We start from the raw sequence: 15878 nt of genomic DNA on the forward strand, positions 1-15878 counted from the left end.
CAGAGACCTCTGGAGCCCATCTGGTCCAACCAAAGTAGGTCCACAAAGAACAGGCTGACGAGGAATATGTCCAGGAAACTTTTGAAGATCTTCAAGGAGGAGACTCCACAACCTCTCTGGGCAACCTGTGCCAGCGCTCATTCATCTGCGTAGTAACTAAGTTCTTTGTGATGTTAGATGGAACCTCTTGTGCTCCCGTTTGTACCCATTGCCTCTTCTCCTGGTACCGGGCACTACTGAAAAGAGCCTGGCTCCATCCTCTTTGCACTCTCCTTTCAGGTATTGATTGCTAAGGTACATATTTCAGGTACAGATTGTTAAGATCTCCCCTGAGCCTCTTCTTTTCCAGGCTGAACAGTCTCAGCTCTCCCAGCCTCTCCTAATAGGAGAGGTGCTCCAGTACCTTAATAATCTTTGTGGGCCTCCTTTGGACTCTTTCCAGCATGTCCATGTCTTTCTTGTACTGGGGGACCTGTAACTGGACACGGTACTCCAGGTGCAGCCTCACCAATGCTAACTAGAGGGGAAGGATCATCTCTCTCAACTCACTGGTGATTCTTTGCCAAAGGCACACAGAAATACATTTTAGACCATTGAGTAACAAGGGCACATTGCTGACTCATGTTCTACTTGTTGTCCACCGGGACAACTGCAGAGCTGCTTTCCAGCTGGGTGTCCCTCACCAGGTACTGGTGCCTGGTTTCTTTTTGTCTCTCCCAACACTTAAAGTACACCAGACAGAGAGCTTAGACCAAGCTTGATGAGTGGCTAAGACCGGTGAGAAATTTTCAGCAGGCAAGTTTTTTAAGCAGAAAAGACAGACACTTTCACAAAACAAATGTTATTAGATCTTTTTGCCCACTCTACCCTCATCTTATACATTTCCAGTTAAAAAGAGGCTGATAACTAAGCAAGTAAGTCATGCACATGGGTATTTTTTAGCATAATGAAATTTACAGCATAAGAACTAGTGTCAAATATAGTTAAATTTTGGAATTAAGAAGAGGTTCAGCTGATCTTCGTGATCAAACAATTTTCAGCAATTTTGTGGCGAATACATGGTGACCTACTAGCTACAGCTTGGGAACCAGGTGCTCTGTGTCCCAGCAGCCATAAGTCTGATGCATGTAAAACTTAACTGCAGAGATGACAGCCATCCAGTACAGCCTAGCCCTTACTGGTACCCTCTGGAAAGCCTCATCAGTCATCTAAGAGTTGGGGACAAGAGGCATTTACAGATTCTGTAATTCTGTATTGAAGAGGACATTTTTTTTTTTTTTTAAATCTGGAGGACCAGTAAAATATCCATAATTTGTTTTGTGTTTATTTCGGTGTCTGAGACTTCTAACTTATGTTTACCAAATATCTGGATCAATGCAACAACTGATTTAAGGGGAAAAAAAAGTCATATAAATAGAAACAAAACACAGCAAAACAGCCATGCTGAGAAAATGAACTCGAGAGGAAGGAGACAGCGTTGAGGATTATGGGACACTGGTATGCTCCCTGTGAACCAGATCCAATTCCTGTTATTTTGTACCACTTAAGAGCATGTACGGGAATTGTTTATGGCCAATGGAATGAAACAGAAGGGAAGATAGAGAGTGATCTCCTTTGGCTGGCCTTTTCCAGGGAGTCTGACACACTTATGACTCAGAGGAACAAACACTGGAATCCTTAGCCCAGTCCTTGTTTTGGAGGTTGTGTAACCAACCAGCCACTCAGGTCAGTAAGACACATCAATTTGCTTTGTTTGCTTATATTTCAGTTAATACGTTAATGATTCTGTGCTGTATTTTGGCATTTGTTTGGACCTCCTCATTTTTATTTCTCGCATATTTATTTTTAATTTTAGAAGTTCTGAAAACTGGTTGAACCGAAGAAATTCCCACAAGGCACTATCTGACACCACAGAAGGCTTGAAGGGGGCACCAAAATGCCAGGCCTCTAAAGGCACCGAGTTGAAAGTAAATGAAAAGGAAGGCACAGAAGACAGCTTTTGTTGCATCGGTTTGGGGGCAGAATTCGTATTTCAGGACACTCAGGAAGAAACAGTTCTTTGGGACTCTTTTGGGGAAAACAGAACCTCTGTAGAAATCCTGTTAGAGCTCAACATCCAGTAGCTCTCTTCCTGCAGGTAGCATGCTGTGACCTGGCCCCTGGGGGGATTAAAGCAAATCTTTTCTCAGAAGAATGGGAAATGGAGTCTCAGGGAATCCACTTTGATGCTAAAAGCTAGAAATGAGTTTCCTCTGCTTCTCTTGACATCTGTAACTCCTTGCACGTGTTTCCAGCTTGCTTGAGAGATCCTGCTCCTTTCAGATGAGGAGTGGCCAGAAATGAAGAAGACATTACTTGTTGATGTCCAATAGTTTTATTTTCATTTTTCCTTTATGCTCACTACTGAGACAGATCTGGAATTCTCTCTAACAAGTAATGGAGGGAGATGTTCCCCAGGGAGGAAGATGAGGCTAATAGGTGGAGTAGGAGGCTCCATCCCTTTCCTGCCCTTTGAAGCAGCCTGTGGGACATGTGTGCATAGTCTGTGAGCTCCTGGGCTGACCTAGGGGCTCCTGCTCTGCCTCTCCCACCCCTTCTGACTCCCCAGGGGCTTTGTGTGTCTCCTCCAGCGGTGCCTGGTGCCTGGCTGTGCTGGACAGGCTCCTAAGGGCAAGGGCTCTCTCTCAGCATGAAGCTCAGTGGGGGTGAGACAAACAATAAAATGAATAGCCATAACTTTAATTTGTAAAAGAAGATTACCAGCACCCCCCCCCCCCCCCCCCCGCCCCCCAACCTTCACTGCTAACATAATAAATACACTCATTGTTACTGCCTTTGGGGTTTTCAATGTGTTCTGGCAACAAAGTGCTCTGAGTCATAAGCAGAAACAGATTAATATTAATAGCAAATGTCTATGATGAAGCCATGAGCATTGCCCATCTCTAACAGACACATTCTCAAGATGTGCACAAGTTGGAATTCATCCAAAATAGCTACTGATACTCTGGATTTAGCCTGACTCCTATCTCCATCCAGGAGCACAAGAAGACTATAGTGTTCCCATTGTAAACTTGATCTATAGCTGGTTTTAAATACTTTTGCACTCTGGGAAGGAGGAAAGAAAGACAATTCTGGATCTCACAGTGGCTTAAAGCTTATTTTTTACTTAAGTGATGAATCATCACTGGGTACCTTCCATTTCAACATACTAATAATACCCTATATTAACAATAACCCCTCACATTACTGAAGGTTAATTCTAACGGGCCAACCAGATGCTACATAACATTGCAAAAGTTTTGTCTAAAACTCTCACGTACTTACACAACAAGCACAATTTAAAAAAATATTTAAAAGTAATATGCAAAGCAGTGAAACTGAGAGGAGAGAAAAAAAAAGGTCAATGAATGCCACTTATTAAAATACATTCTGTAAGGTTAAAATCTTGCCAAAGCCAGTGGTATGGCAAAAAAAAGTGCACCCACATTGCCAGAAATGGCTTTCAGTGAAAGATGCCCTTACAAAGGGCATTTCTGAGGCTCGTGGACAGATCCTGTGCTCACACTGTGGTAGAGATGACCAGAATTTCTCACTTCAGCTGTTGCTACATGTGAAGTTTTCCTCCAGTATGAAGCCAACATCAGGCAATCCCTTGGCTCTGCCCCATCACAGAAGGTTCATTTCTGCTGTTGTGCCACACCTCACCAGCCCTTCTGTTGTGCTGCTCAAAGTGTTTGGGGGGTGTCTGTCTGACTATGACCTTTGATGTCCCCCCGCTAAAACCAGTGAGTATTGTGAGGAGATGGGGAGGAAGGAGGCTTGAGAGGTGGTGAGCTGCAGGCTGAGGACAGTTGTCAATGATGGGGATAGAGTGGGGAATGGAGCTTGAACCATCGTTGCCACTGCAGAAAACCTCCCTCATGTGTCAGCAGTTGCCAGTAGTTCAGGGGAAGTAAACAAAAACACGCAGGACAAAGAAAGATAATGACATGCTGTGACACCACAGCTGCACGTTGCTCTGGAAATCCTTTCTGCCCTGAGCATCAGCCAGTTTGCACCCTGAGCCAACACAGCTGGTTATCCTTTCAGACAGCCCAAGCCCCACCAGGAACAATTGCTCATGGTGTCCAGGGAATGGAGCTTTGCTTCTCCCACACTGGTATCTCCCCCCTCACCTTGCCCTCCTTGTCTCCGCATCCTTCAGTGTAGGTTCTCAGGTGCGAGAGGAGCACTGAGCGCCAGCCAGGAGCCAATCTGCTGAGCCATCATCCTGCTCCCCCCTCTCAGCTTCATGGCCAGGTGTACCTGAGCTCTGAACAGGGACTGCTGATGTGTTACACAGAGCAAAAGAATAGTCCCAAATGTGGGATCCTCCTACCTCAGTCAGAAGCTTTGGCAGTTCAGTTGATTTAATTTTGTAGCTGAAAATATTATTAGCAGTAATAAATTTGTCCACCCTTTTGGAAATCCAGCCAGTGAACCTTTATTCCCCTTTGTAATGGGACATAAAAGGATGGGGAAAGGCTACAGTCCTAAAAAAAATACTACTCCAGAGAGCTGCATAAATTACTACGTAACAGTCATGGGAGAAGAATGTCTGTAGTCATCCACTCTGGGTGTAGTGAGAAATGCCTGCTGAAAGGATTCAAACAGGGATACACATACATGCGCACACAGAGAGGAAAAAAATGGATGTATTGGGGCAGATTCTGAACAGACCAAAACTTAATACCAACATGGAGTGTCTCCTTTACACATCACATCTCTGTACAAATGAGATAAAACTTGGTCCTTACTGGGGGAACTCAGAGAAGATAGGTGGAGTAACAAACAGCCAGACCCTTACACAGGCTGTCTGGTGACACTCCCTTCCCAACTGGTTTGAAAAGGCACCCACTGAAGTGTTTTATTGGTTGTTTTGTTTTTTTTGTTTGTTTGTTTGTTTGTTTGTTTTGGCATTGTAGTTTTGCCTGGGGTCACTGTTGACAAGTGATCACACTTGTAAGGACAAGAAAGCAGAAGAATGTCCTCCGGAATGGTAGTTTTAAAATGATAATAGGAAAATATTTTAATACATAGCATATATAGAAGTAATAATCACGTTATCCAACTCTACAAGCCAAGAATAAACTTGCACTTAAGAAGCAGACCCTTTCTACGCAGCAGTGGCAGGATATGTAAAAGAGGAGGTGGTTGTTCCTCTGCAAGGCAAGAGGACACAGGCCTTCCTGCGCCCACCCAAGCATACAAGGTCACAGGCTGCTTGTGGGAGCTTTCTGCATGGGGTCTGCTGGGCTCCTGTGCTGTCTGACAAATCTCTGCCCTGTGGACAGAGGAGCAGCCTCCACCCCTTCTGCATGTCTCCTCAGCTCATCCATCCTCTCAGGACTGATGTTGGTCTGGGTGATGCACTGGTGGCTGGGAAGGAACAGGATTGCTGATGGACCTTGCAGGTAATCTGTCAAAGATATCACTGCAGCATGTGCTTGTGCCCCATTGACAGATGATGGTGTTTTCAAATGTTTCTTTTCAAATATTTCCTTCCTTCCTTCCTTCCTTCCTTCCTTCTTTCCTTCCTTCCTATTTTTCTTTTATTTCTTTTCTTTCTCTCTCTCTTTTTCTCTCTTTCTTTCTCTCTTCCTTCCTTCCTTGAAAGAAGAAAAGAAAGGGGACTGTGAATTTGCAAGATATGTGACAGACTCAGCATTTGGAGGGTGAAGATGGTTTGTTTCTAATGAAAAGTCTTTTGTTAAGACAAACTGTGTGTGTGCCATTGGTCTGATGCCAACTCTATCTTTCCAGCTTCTTGAGACGCTTTCTGAAAAAATGGAATTTTCTTAAAACAAAAGGCCAAAGAAACTGAATGTACTGTTCTGTCAGAAAAAATAAAAGAAAAAAACCAGTGCCTTCCAGGTAAAACATACTTGGACAGTTATGCCTAGATCTGTTGAAAGGAGATATTGTCTTCTTAAGAGGTATTATCCATTTCTCATAATTCTGAGAGAGACTTTACGATAGACTGAAGTGCTCTTTACTGTGCTGGTGTTCAGACCTGTGTGTTGTGTGAAGGTGGGATAGATTGAAGCTGCAGATCTGCTATTGTCAGTGGATGCAGCTGGGGCTCTGAGAACCAGAGCACCAGCTATGCTCATAGGCGAAGTTTGTCGGCCTGAACATGGATGTTTTGCAGTTTGGATGCAAAAGCACTCTTTGGGGACGTGGGGAATGATTGTCACCTGGCTATCAGATAAGTTGGTATGTTTCCTCTTAATAGCAGGGGGAGTCCAGGTGGAAAGCACCAGCATTGGGATGCTCTGTATTCAGAACTGGGAGGTACTAAAAATGGTATTTTTTTGGTTGGCAGCTGTGACGAAGTGGGGACTGTAGTAGCTCTTTCAGATGGACAGTCTCTTCTCTTTGATTAACAGTCTGCACAGATGCATGAACTACTGATATTTATAAATGAAACTCAGAATTTGCTGAATTGAATCACATCCCAAATCCGTGTGAGCTCTTGTAGAGTTTCAGTCTGTGGACAACACCAGGTGCTCCTGAGAAAGGTGCAAATAGGCTTGTAGACAGGTGAAGGTCAGTTACCCCTAATAGTTCAAAGCTGACTAAAATCTAAATCTTTCAGGTTTTAACTCTTAACTTTTTTAACTCTTACCACCTTGGGCATGGTAATTGCAATTAATCCTTGTTACTCATTTGAATGTCTGATTGGAATGAATAAGAGCAGAACTCTGATAGCTTCTGTCACTAGATGATGTAAAAGAGGCTCTTGGACATGGATATGGCTTTCCTGCTTCCAGAGATGTTAGGTTAAATCCCCCCTTACTTCCCTGAGAGTAGGAGTAGCCCTGGATACTCATAGTTGTAAAAATCCTGAAAATGTAAATTTACATGGAAGAAACATGTAAATGCTTATTCCCCAGGAAGGCATGCTGTATAAAATTATATGAGAGCAGGTCTGTCTGTCTGATAAACTGAAGATCTGTGATCCCCTCTGCAACATCAAGTCAGTGGATGTGTACCAATTGTCTAACTGGAGACAACCAACAGTTTTAAAGAGTAAGAAAAATCTGTTCTCTCTTAACATTTCCTTCCTTCCTTGTTTCCTTCCTTCCTTTCTCTTGTGTATGAGAACTTCTCTACAAATTACTGAAGTTAAAGGCAATCTGTGAGCAATATTGAACTGTGGATGAGGGGAAGATCATTTCCTGATCCTAAGAATGAGAAGTGGGAATTCTTCTCCAGTGGAGCACCACAATTGCTGCATTTTCAGAGACCAATGCACCAAACTTTACAATCGCAGCTCTGCTCTGTTAGCAGCTAATTATATTGTCTACACTGCCATGTTTTTTCCAGCTGCTGCCTATACAGGTTAACTAATACAGTTTTAGTGGATTACATAAATATATCAGATTTTTTTTTAATCACTTTAAATATTTTTCTGCAAAATACAATGTAATGAAAGTTGGAGGTTTTCCATTTATTTGCCATTGTATAATGTTATTGGAGGAGATGGGGTCATGTGTAAATATCTGGAGGAAAGGATTGATCTGTTGTCTTTGGAAGTTACTAAACAAATTTCTGGGGAAAGAGGGATTTCAGAGCAAGGGAGCAGGGGAGGTACATCCTGGGTCTGACAGCTTGCAAGATGAGCCCAGAGATTAAGACAATTGGGAGATGAGAAGACCAAGTGGTCTCAGAAGGACTGAGTGAGATTTATGGCCATGCAGAAACTCATTGTGTTGTCATGTTAATTTCCTTAGTTTCACAGGATTATTCCTCATACCAGATACAGATACAAATACAGATAAAGACAGATGTAGACATTATACAATCATATTAGGTATAGATAGATAGAGATATAGATAGAGACAAAGGTATAGGGTTTTATGATGTGTTCGTATATAACCCCTCATCCTTAAATGCTGTAGTATGGGCTGCTGTTGCTTAAGGTGCAAGGTTAGCTAGTTTTGATGGTGACGTATTGTCATAAGAAGGATAAGTGGTTCCAAGAATGATCAGGAAATGATCAGAGAAACCCCAGGTCAGTGCTTCCGCTTCTCTGTCCCAAAGGCATAAGCTGTGCCTGTTTCTTCTACAACTCCAAAGAAAGGGCTAGGCTGATAAGGCTGTGTGTTGAATACGGAGAAATTGTAACTCTTTTGTCTTTTTATTGCTACCACAGAGATCCAAAAATTACCCACAGTTATTATACCTCTAAAAGAAGGCTGGGAGTCTAATACAAAGTCTCTGGCATGTGAGACAGACCTTCCTGGGATCTGCTTTTCCATGATCAGACTCTTTCTCAGATAAACTGCTTGAGTACCAGCTGGGTGCTTTTAGCACAGTGGGTGCTGCTCCACAGGTCAGACAGTGCTTGTGCTCAACTTCTGTTTAGCAAAACTCTAAAACAGTACCCCAAAAGCACCAAGAGTGGATGGAAATGACATGATCTTGAACTTTCTGCCTGAGCCCAATCATAACATAATCCCTCAAAACCAGAGAAAGGAATGCTGCTGCCTTTCAGAGGGCTGCTGTGGGCAATGCAATCGCTGGTGCACCCCTGAAGAGAAGTTACAAGGATCCATGCCATGGAGGCTGTTCAGTCAAGCATGCATTCCCTGTGCACTGAAATGGCCCTTCAACAGACTCTGCTGTAGTGATACCACAATGTACATGAAAACTGACAAACGATTTTGTACAAGTGGTTTTATTGTCCCAGGCTGTCAGTGCCCTGTTCTTACCATCTAAATGTCTTTTCTTGCACTTTTCCCAATTGCCTCATTTATCTGGGTATTTAAGAAGGGCTAGGTTTCCTTGTGCCCTGTGGGTTTTACCCTAATAAAACACAAACAAACATTAATAACTGCAATAAATAATCGTAAAAATCAATGTGAGGTCTCAACAGGTTGAAAGTTTTGCTTTAAGACAACTTTATTGCATTTAGAATTCATCCACACCATGAAATAAAGTGAACATACTGTTGTGCTGACCAAACTGTGAAGCATGTGTGCTAAAATCAATTCTATTAAATTGTTCTTCACTGAGGTACAAAGTGCTCCCTTCCAGTCCTCACAAAGCAAATGATAGCTCTTTCTTATGTAAGGAGACAAGAAAGCTATTGTCATATCTGAAGCAGGAATAATAACAATTACTTGTTGCTGTAGGAATGTCAAAGAGCTTGCCTGGTTATGTCCATTTGGCATAAAACACCTTTGTTTATGCCAGGCTCAGAGAAATGACTGAACTCATGTCTTTTGATTGAACATTTTGCACACTTGAGTTTTCCTAGGACAACATAAATTGTCCAGAAGATAGTAACGTGATGCTGAGAAACAATTCAATATTTAATAAAACTACTGTCTGTCTGAACTTGTTTTCTTTTTAATATAGTCTATGAAATTCTAGCACCAATAGTGTTTTTGTCTGCTAACCTCATCTTTCTGAGACTTTGAGGCATTTGACTCCTTGTGTGACAGGTGATCTTACCAAAACATTTTGTGATTAGTAATGTGCGAGTTGCTTGCTAAGCTCCTACTCTGTGATCACCTTTTTTTTTTTTTTGGTTTTGTTTTTGAAAATCTACATTTCAGAATATGACAATATCCAGAGGTTCGGCAGCAGGCTTATCTCCACAGCTTTCTTTTCCAATTCTACAGCATGTATTCCATTGGAAAACAACCCCTTACTTCTGTTTTGCATTTGCAAAAATGCTACTTTTCTTAGTGCCAAACACTGGTTTTGTAAATCTTAAAATTGGGGCTTCTTGCCCTTACAGTAGCACTGGAGCCTCATTATGAACACATCTCTGCAGCTTTGCAAGGCTCTTTTCATTGGTGGTACATCAGATCCAATTTCCTCTTTGTCAATTTTGCTCATAATGGGCTTGTTTTGGAGCAGATAATTACATCCCACGTGCTTGTGAAGTCAAGGGATACACCCGGTTTGTAGAACTACACCTGTGTTCCTGCTGGAATTGGTAACTGTTAGTTTAGCACTATTCCCTACTTGGAATAAAGCTTTTAAAGGTTTCCTTGGTGCTGTAGAACTGATCTGGGGTACTCCTTAATGAGGGTTCAGCACCTGTCAAGTATTCATGGGTATTTCCAGAATCCGTGCCATGTAGTTTAAGCTGTCTGACTGGTTACTGGCCCACATCTTCCTAGCAGCTTCACGCTTTTGTAAAACCTCACATTGTTGTTTCTATTTGTGGTTAGTCAGCCCTGAGGACTGTAGCTTGTTCCTGGTAATAGGCAGCAAAATTATGCAGCAGTAGGTTTTGACACTCAATAGTTTCTAACCTTGTTTGTGGGCAGTTTGTTGTGGATAAAGCTTTAGACCGCCACCTGTTTGCAATTCCAATGGCCTCTGAATGTAACTTCGATATTCAGAGGAAGTTGCATCAGTGGCCAGCTCACATTTCTTCCTGGTAAACTGACAAAGTCCTCAAGAAAGGCATTACCTGGGCAGGTTACTACACAACCTTGATTCAGAGATATTTTGGAGTGCTGTCGCCAAGAACATTAAATCCCTAAACTCATTCCTAAATCTGCTAAAAACTCTTACACTGGTTATACATTTTGCCAATAGTTCTTCGGTATCTGCCTGCTCTTGTGACAGTCACAGCTATATGAAATTTCCTTGCAAGGATGAAAAACAGCAAAACTATGCTTTGGGCTAGGAGAAATAGTGGTGAGATTTTAAAGAAAATGCAAAGAAAATATCCTTTCCTTGCTGTGATTTTCTCCTCAGTGGAAGCAGATGTGTGGGTAAAGACTGTATCTTTTAAATTTTCATAAACATGAATTTTACACTGAACATCCCAGTGAAAAGCAGAGAGGCACCTATGTTTTTGATAACAAGGAAAAAAATGTTTTTTAGTTTCAGTGGTCCAAAGCCATTGACACATTAATGTCTAGGAATCGTTGTTATTCCAGACCATCACAAGGAGAGGAGACCTGCCACTTCAGCATGGAAAGAAAGAGATCTAAAAGCCTCTTCAGCATCGTTCCTGCATCATTCCCCCAAACCGAGCATCTAGGCCTTACAGTCCTCCCTGTGCTGCTTCCTTCCCCTGCTTTCTCCACATTCTCTCCCACTGTATGAAGCTTTTGTTTCTTGTGACTCAGCTCCAGTCATTGAGTTTCCCCTTCTCTCGTGTTTATGATTACATAAAAAAGGGATTTTCGTATAAGAAATTTGTATATGGAACATATTGAGCTAGATGCCTCAGATGTGCTGGGTTTGGTTTGGGGGCCAGAGACTTTATAGACAAGTTGAGCTCCTCAGGCAGGAGATGTATCTGGGGTGTTCCAACATTCCCTGTGCTGTCACAAAGAGTCAGTCTGAACTGGACCTAGCATAAAAGGAAGATATTGCAAGCTTTGACTCGTATCCACCTCTGAACATGGACGTTAAACAGCTGTTTTACAAAATAATAATAATAATATATATTATTATTCTCTTGTTTCTAAACTGGATTGGCAACTGCAAAGAAGTAGCAGCTTGGTGACCCAGTCCAACCTGACCCCTAACTTTCTGGTAAAATGAGCACATGTAACATCTCCATTTTTGGCTAGTTGTGAGTAATGAATACTGGTAGGTTACGAATAAAACCCCTCAATATATTTTGGAGAAAAAAAAAATAGGTATTACGTGGGCAAATACAGTAACAATGCATCTCTTCACAGTTTTAAATAGTGGGAAGAAACCTTTTGCAGGGTAAATTAGTGGGATATTTGGGAACTGCAAGATACCAACTTGGACACTCAGAATGGGCAGCAGGGGAGAAGAACGTGTGAGGAAGCAGTGAATTTCCACTGTTGCATAAACCCAGCTGTCACACTTGAACTCATATGTTGGTGGCGGATTATGTTTTCAAGATGAGGAGTTAAATGTGCCTCTGCATTGCAATGACAAGGTCTACTATCCTTAGGTTTCACACTGTGTTTCAGGCAGTTAGATGCCATGTCAGCTGTTCCAACTTCCAAGCCTTGAGGAGCTCACTGACAGGTCTCTATTGCTCCACAGGAAGAGTTTCTTGGGAATATTAGAGGGAATCTGGGTGAGCTCATCCATTACATATGACCAGTGGTCCTCAGCCTTGTATGAGGTAGGCAGTAAGGGGCAGCTATGTCGACCATGGCCCCCTTAGTGACAACCACAGCCTACCCAAGCATGCCTCTTGGCCATTCAAGACTGATGATCTCATTTCTCCTTTCTGAATTTTGCTCATTTCCTTGGGCCTCAACTCTTCATAGCCAGATCTCCGGAGTGTTTTACTGTGCTAGAATACTTTTCAAATGTCTCTATTTCCCCAAACCAAAATTGTCCAATTATCCTAGGAAGAAAGCCTTTGTAAACATGCCCATCAAGCTGAATTTATCATACAGAGGAATGCTTCTCAAGTATGACGGATACACATACCCTTGGGTAGAATAAACTTCTATATTATTAGCTTGTGTTTCAAATGATGGGGTTAGCATTCATTCCTAGCCACTAAATAATTTGGTTTCCGGAAGCTTCTCTGGAATAGAACACGGTAATTCTAGTAGCTGTATATTATGTAATGTAAATGCTGAAAAGCCAGCCATGCAAGATGGAAAATACCCCATGCATTTACTGTGGCTTTTCTCCCTTTCATATTTTTCCCCTTTTGCTACTTAGAAGTACACCAAGTTCTTACCCTTGCTGAACTGAAAACAGTGAGTGATTGTGGTATTCTTTCAGGTGCTTGGAGATATAGTTAAGGGAGTTAAGGGCTGTAACAGGCTGCTTTCTTCTTCCTCAGTGCAGCCACCACTTCACATTTCTGTCCAAGCAAAATGGAAAATGCAGTACAGACTATTCTGAAATCTTACAAAGATTCCCTCTCCCCTCCCCCCAGTAACTGCAGTTTTATTAAAAGATCAGTTTACATGCAGTTCCATTTATTAGTACTTTGACTCCTAGCCCCATAAAACTTCATGAAAAATTACAGCAGATCAGACCACAGGGACATCTACCTTCTGAAAAAGTAGAGTTGTGCTTGAGCATGTGGAAATTGGTTGGCAACACATGAGAAAGCCAGAAACTGCCATTGTTCAAGCTGATGGCTTTCTTAGAGTATACATGCCCTCCAGCCAGGCTGGTTTTATGGTATAGCCCTGAGTGGTGATTCAGTGTGGGAATTCTTAACAGTGTTATTTATGGCTTCATGTCTCTGCCTTTCTGCAAACCACATTCTTAGATCTCCAGCCCAGCACCCTCAAAGCAAGAAGCACACATTGAGCACCACCTGAGAAAAGGCTTAAGAGACTAGACATGTGTCCCCTGGGCACACTGGGGAAGGGAAGAGAGAGTCCAGCTCTGTGGCATTATGCAGCTGCCTTAGTCATGAGCTCATCTCCTGCCTCGTTTGTTCTGTTTTGCCTGCAAAATGGCAGGCACCGTCCTCTGCAGAGAGGTCTCTTACTGCAACCTCTTGAGTTCTCTCTGTCCCTATCCCCTATCCCTGCAGTTTCCAGTCTTATTCTCTTTCATTAGGTCCTTCTGCTAATTTAATTGGGATCTCCTTCCTCCTGCCTCCCTGAGCAGACACTTGAAACCTGGTCCTCTCACCTTGCTTCTCTGTGTCTCCAGGTCATCTGCTGCTACACCGCTGGTTCCCTTGCTCCATTCTCTTTGCAGCCTCAGATTTGCCTCCCCCAACTGATTCTTTATCCTCTTCCCACGTTCCTACCTGAGTCACTTATCTAGCTGTTATTTTCTTAATCCATCCAATGACCATCTCCTACCCACCTGCACACCACCACCAACATAGAAGGCTGCATTCACTCATATCCTACTTCTGCATTTCCAGGTTTTGTTGAAGAGCAGGAGATACCATCTACCCCCATCTAATCTGTTGTAGACTGTGAAGGTACAATCCACTTTCAGCAGAGCTATTCTTGTATGCTGGAAAACTGTCCTGGAATCAAGACTTTGGCCTCACATTAGGAGGAAAGGGCTCGTCTGGCTGGACTATGAACAAAAACGACTTGGGGTGGTGTTGTTGTCATATGAGAGGAAAAGAAGAGCTTTAGTGAAAAACTGAAAAGCGTTGTCAGAGTGATTGATGTGTCCACTCTCGGCGGGGAAGCTCTGTTAAAATGTGTCTGACTCACTAGATGGCACTGCAGAACAGCTTGGCAGCGGTTTGCGGGTCCTTCGACGGGGAGAAGGCTTGAGGGAGTCTTTGTGTGTGATGGAGCAGCATCATGTTTAATCCACAAAAGGGTCTGCGTGAAGCCTGAGAAGCCTAAATATTCTCTATGTACAGACGGAGCTGTGTCTGGGAGCAGGGCGTGGGCTTGTTTTTCCCCTGCCTGAAATTTGAAAGAAAACATTCGAAAGGGGTTTTCCAACTTGACGACAATCGTGAAACAGGACGAACTGAAGCATCAGGTGTTTGGGGCCAAGAAGGAAAAGGGCTGAGTGTCCTGATAATAGTCCTTGTATTCTGGCTGCAGGAAATTTTACATGGATTTTTACAAACCCTTATTAGATACCCTGTAATTTCTGATTCTCTTCTCCTGTTGGAGGGCTCCAAGGATTTCCCCAGATTTTCATCATGAAGCTATGGATAAAATTACACTGGAAGACTGAGAGCTGGAGAGAATACATATGGGCAGACTGAAATGGAGCCATTAAATAGGAAAGAGCTATCCTCTGGGGTTTAAAGGAATCACAAAGTACTTTCCCCGCCAAAAAAACAACTGGGGTTTACAGCATCTGTGGGGGCCCTGAACAGGTGAGAAAACCATCAAAACAACCCACACTCCAAATGGGGGAATAACAGAGACCATGGAAAGAGCGCAAATATTATTATTATTTTTCATCTTTATCCTTGTTTTATTTACAGACCAAGGCATCAGCATCAGCCACCTCCTTGGTCATCTGATCCTGTCCTGTGGGTCTGCTGGGGAGCTGCAGAGCAGCTACACAGCACTGCACTACAAGAATACCTCCTGCTTCCATTGGCAGGGCCACACTTTTGCTCTCTCACTGTGAACCCTCTGCCATTCTCAGTTATAAACATACACAGCAATGTAATAAAGCAACTCCTATTTAAGGGTGATTTGGTGGAGTTCATTTCATGGCTTAACAACGTGAGATGACCTGTATCAATGGACCCCGTGAGCCTGGCTGGTTTCAAGAGATGGTTTCATTAGCAAGAGAAACCAGGTGAAGTTTGCTAGGGAATGAAGCACTTTCCATGTCCTGTGTTTTTGTGCTGCTCCAGATTCCTCACATAGCAGCTCTGCTTAGGGACCCTCTCAGATGTCCTGTCTAGCAGACAGTGCCCTGGAGGAAGGAAGACAGTAAATCAACTTTGCCTCTTGCTACAGTAAAGCTAACAGCAGCTTTTTGCAGAAAGGACAGCTGGTTTACTATGCAGTCAGTAAGGTTGTTTCCCTTCAATTCCCTTCAATTCAATTAAAGCACCAGGAGCTAGACTCTTCATATGGTCTTTAGGTGCTGCAAAGCCTTTTCCCACATACTGTGTGCATGTTACTGGGAAGCATACCTGGCTTGGGGAGCGTGTGCTGGTTTCCCAAGCCTTGTTCGCATCTATGTAGGCACTGTGGCTCTATCTTCAGGGAAAGGCTCCTTCTTCCTCCTCTGCCTCTGGTTTTGCAGCTGAATGCAGAGAGAAGTCTTGCTGTTGGGCTGTTGTTTGTTGGCCACTGACAAGTACTGTCTGAGCTGTGTGTGGTCGGTGTGCTGCCGTGGGAACCCGAGGGCAGAAGGGAGCAGTACCAGGCATGTGCTGCTCTGCTGTAGATCCATGCTTTCTGACCTCCAGTCCCAAACATGCAAATGTCCTCTCTTTCCCTGGGTTAAGT

General features: G+C 43.1%; 1 long non-coding RNA gene across 1 annotated transcript; it reads left to right on the forward strand.

The window, feature by feature from the left end:
• Positions 1 to 6079: 6079 nt before the first annotated feature.
• Positions 6080 to 15178, forward strand: LOC106044568 (uncharacterized). The gene is made up of 3 exons (XR_001212347.3): positions 6080 to 7071; positions 13853 to 14782; positions 14894 to 15178. It is a non-coding gene; the product is annotated as an uncharacterized lncRNA (long non-coding RNA).
• Positions 15179 to 15878: the final 700 nt, after the last annotated feature.

Source organism: Anser cygnoides, chromosome 3, assembly GCF_040182565.1.
Source record: "Anser cygnoides isolate HZ-2024a breed goose chromosome 3, Taihu_goose_T2T_genome, whole genome shotgun sequence".
In the NCBI taxonomy this organism is placed as follows: domain Eukaryota; kingdom Metazoa; phylum Chordata; class Aves; order Anseriformes; family Anatidae; genus Anser; species Anser cygnoides.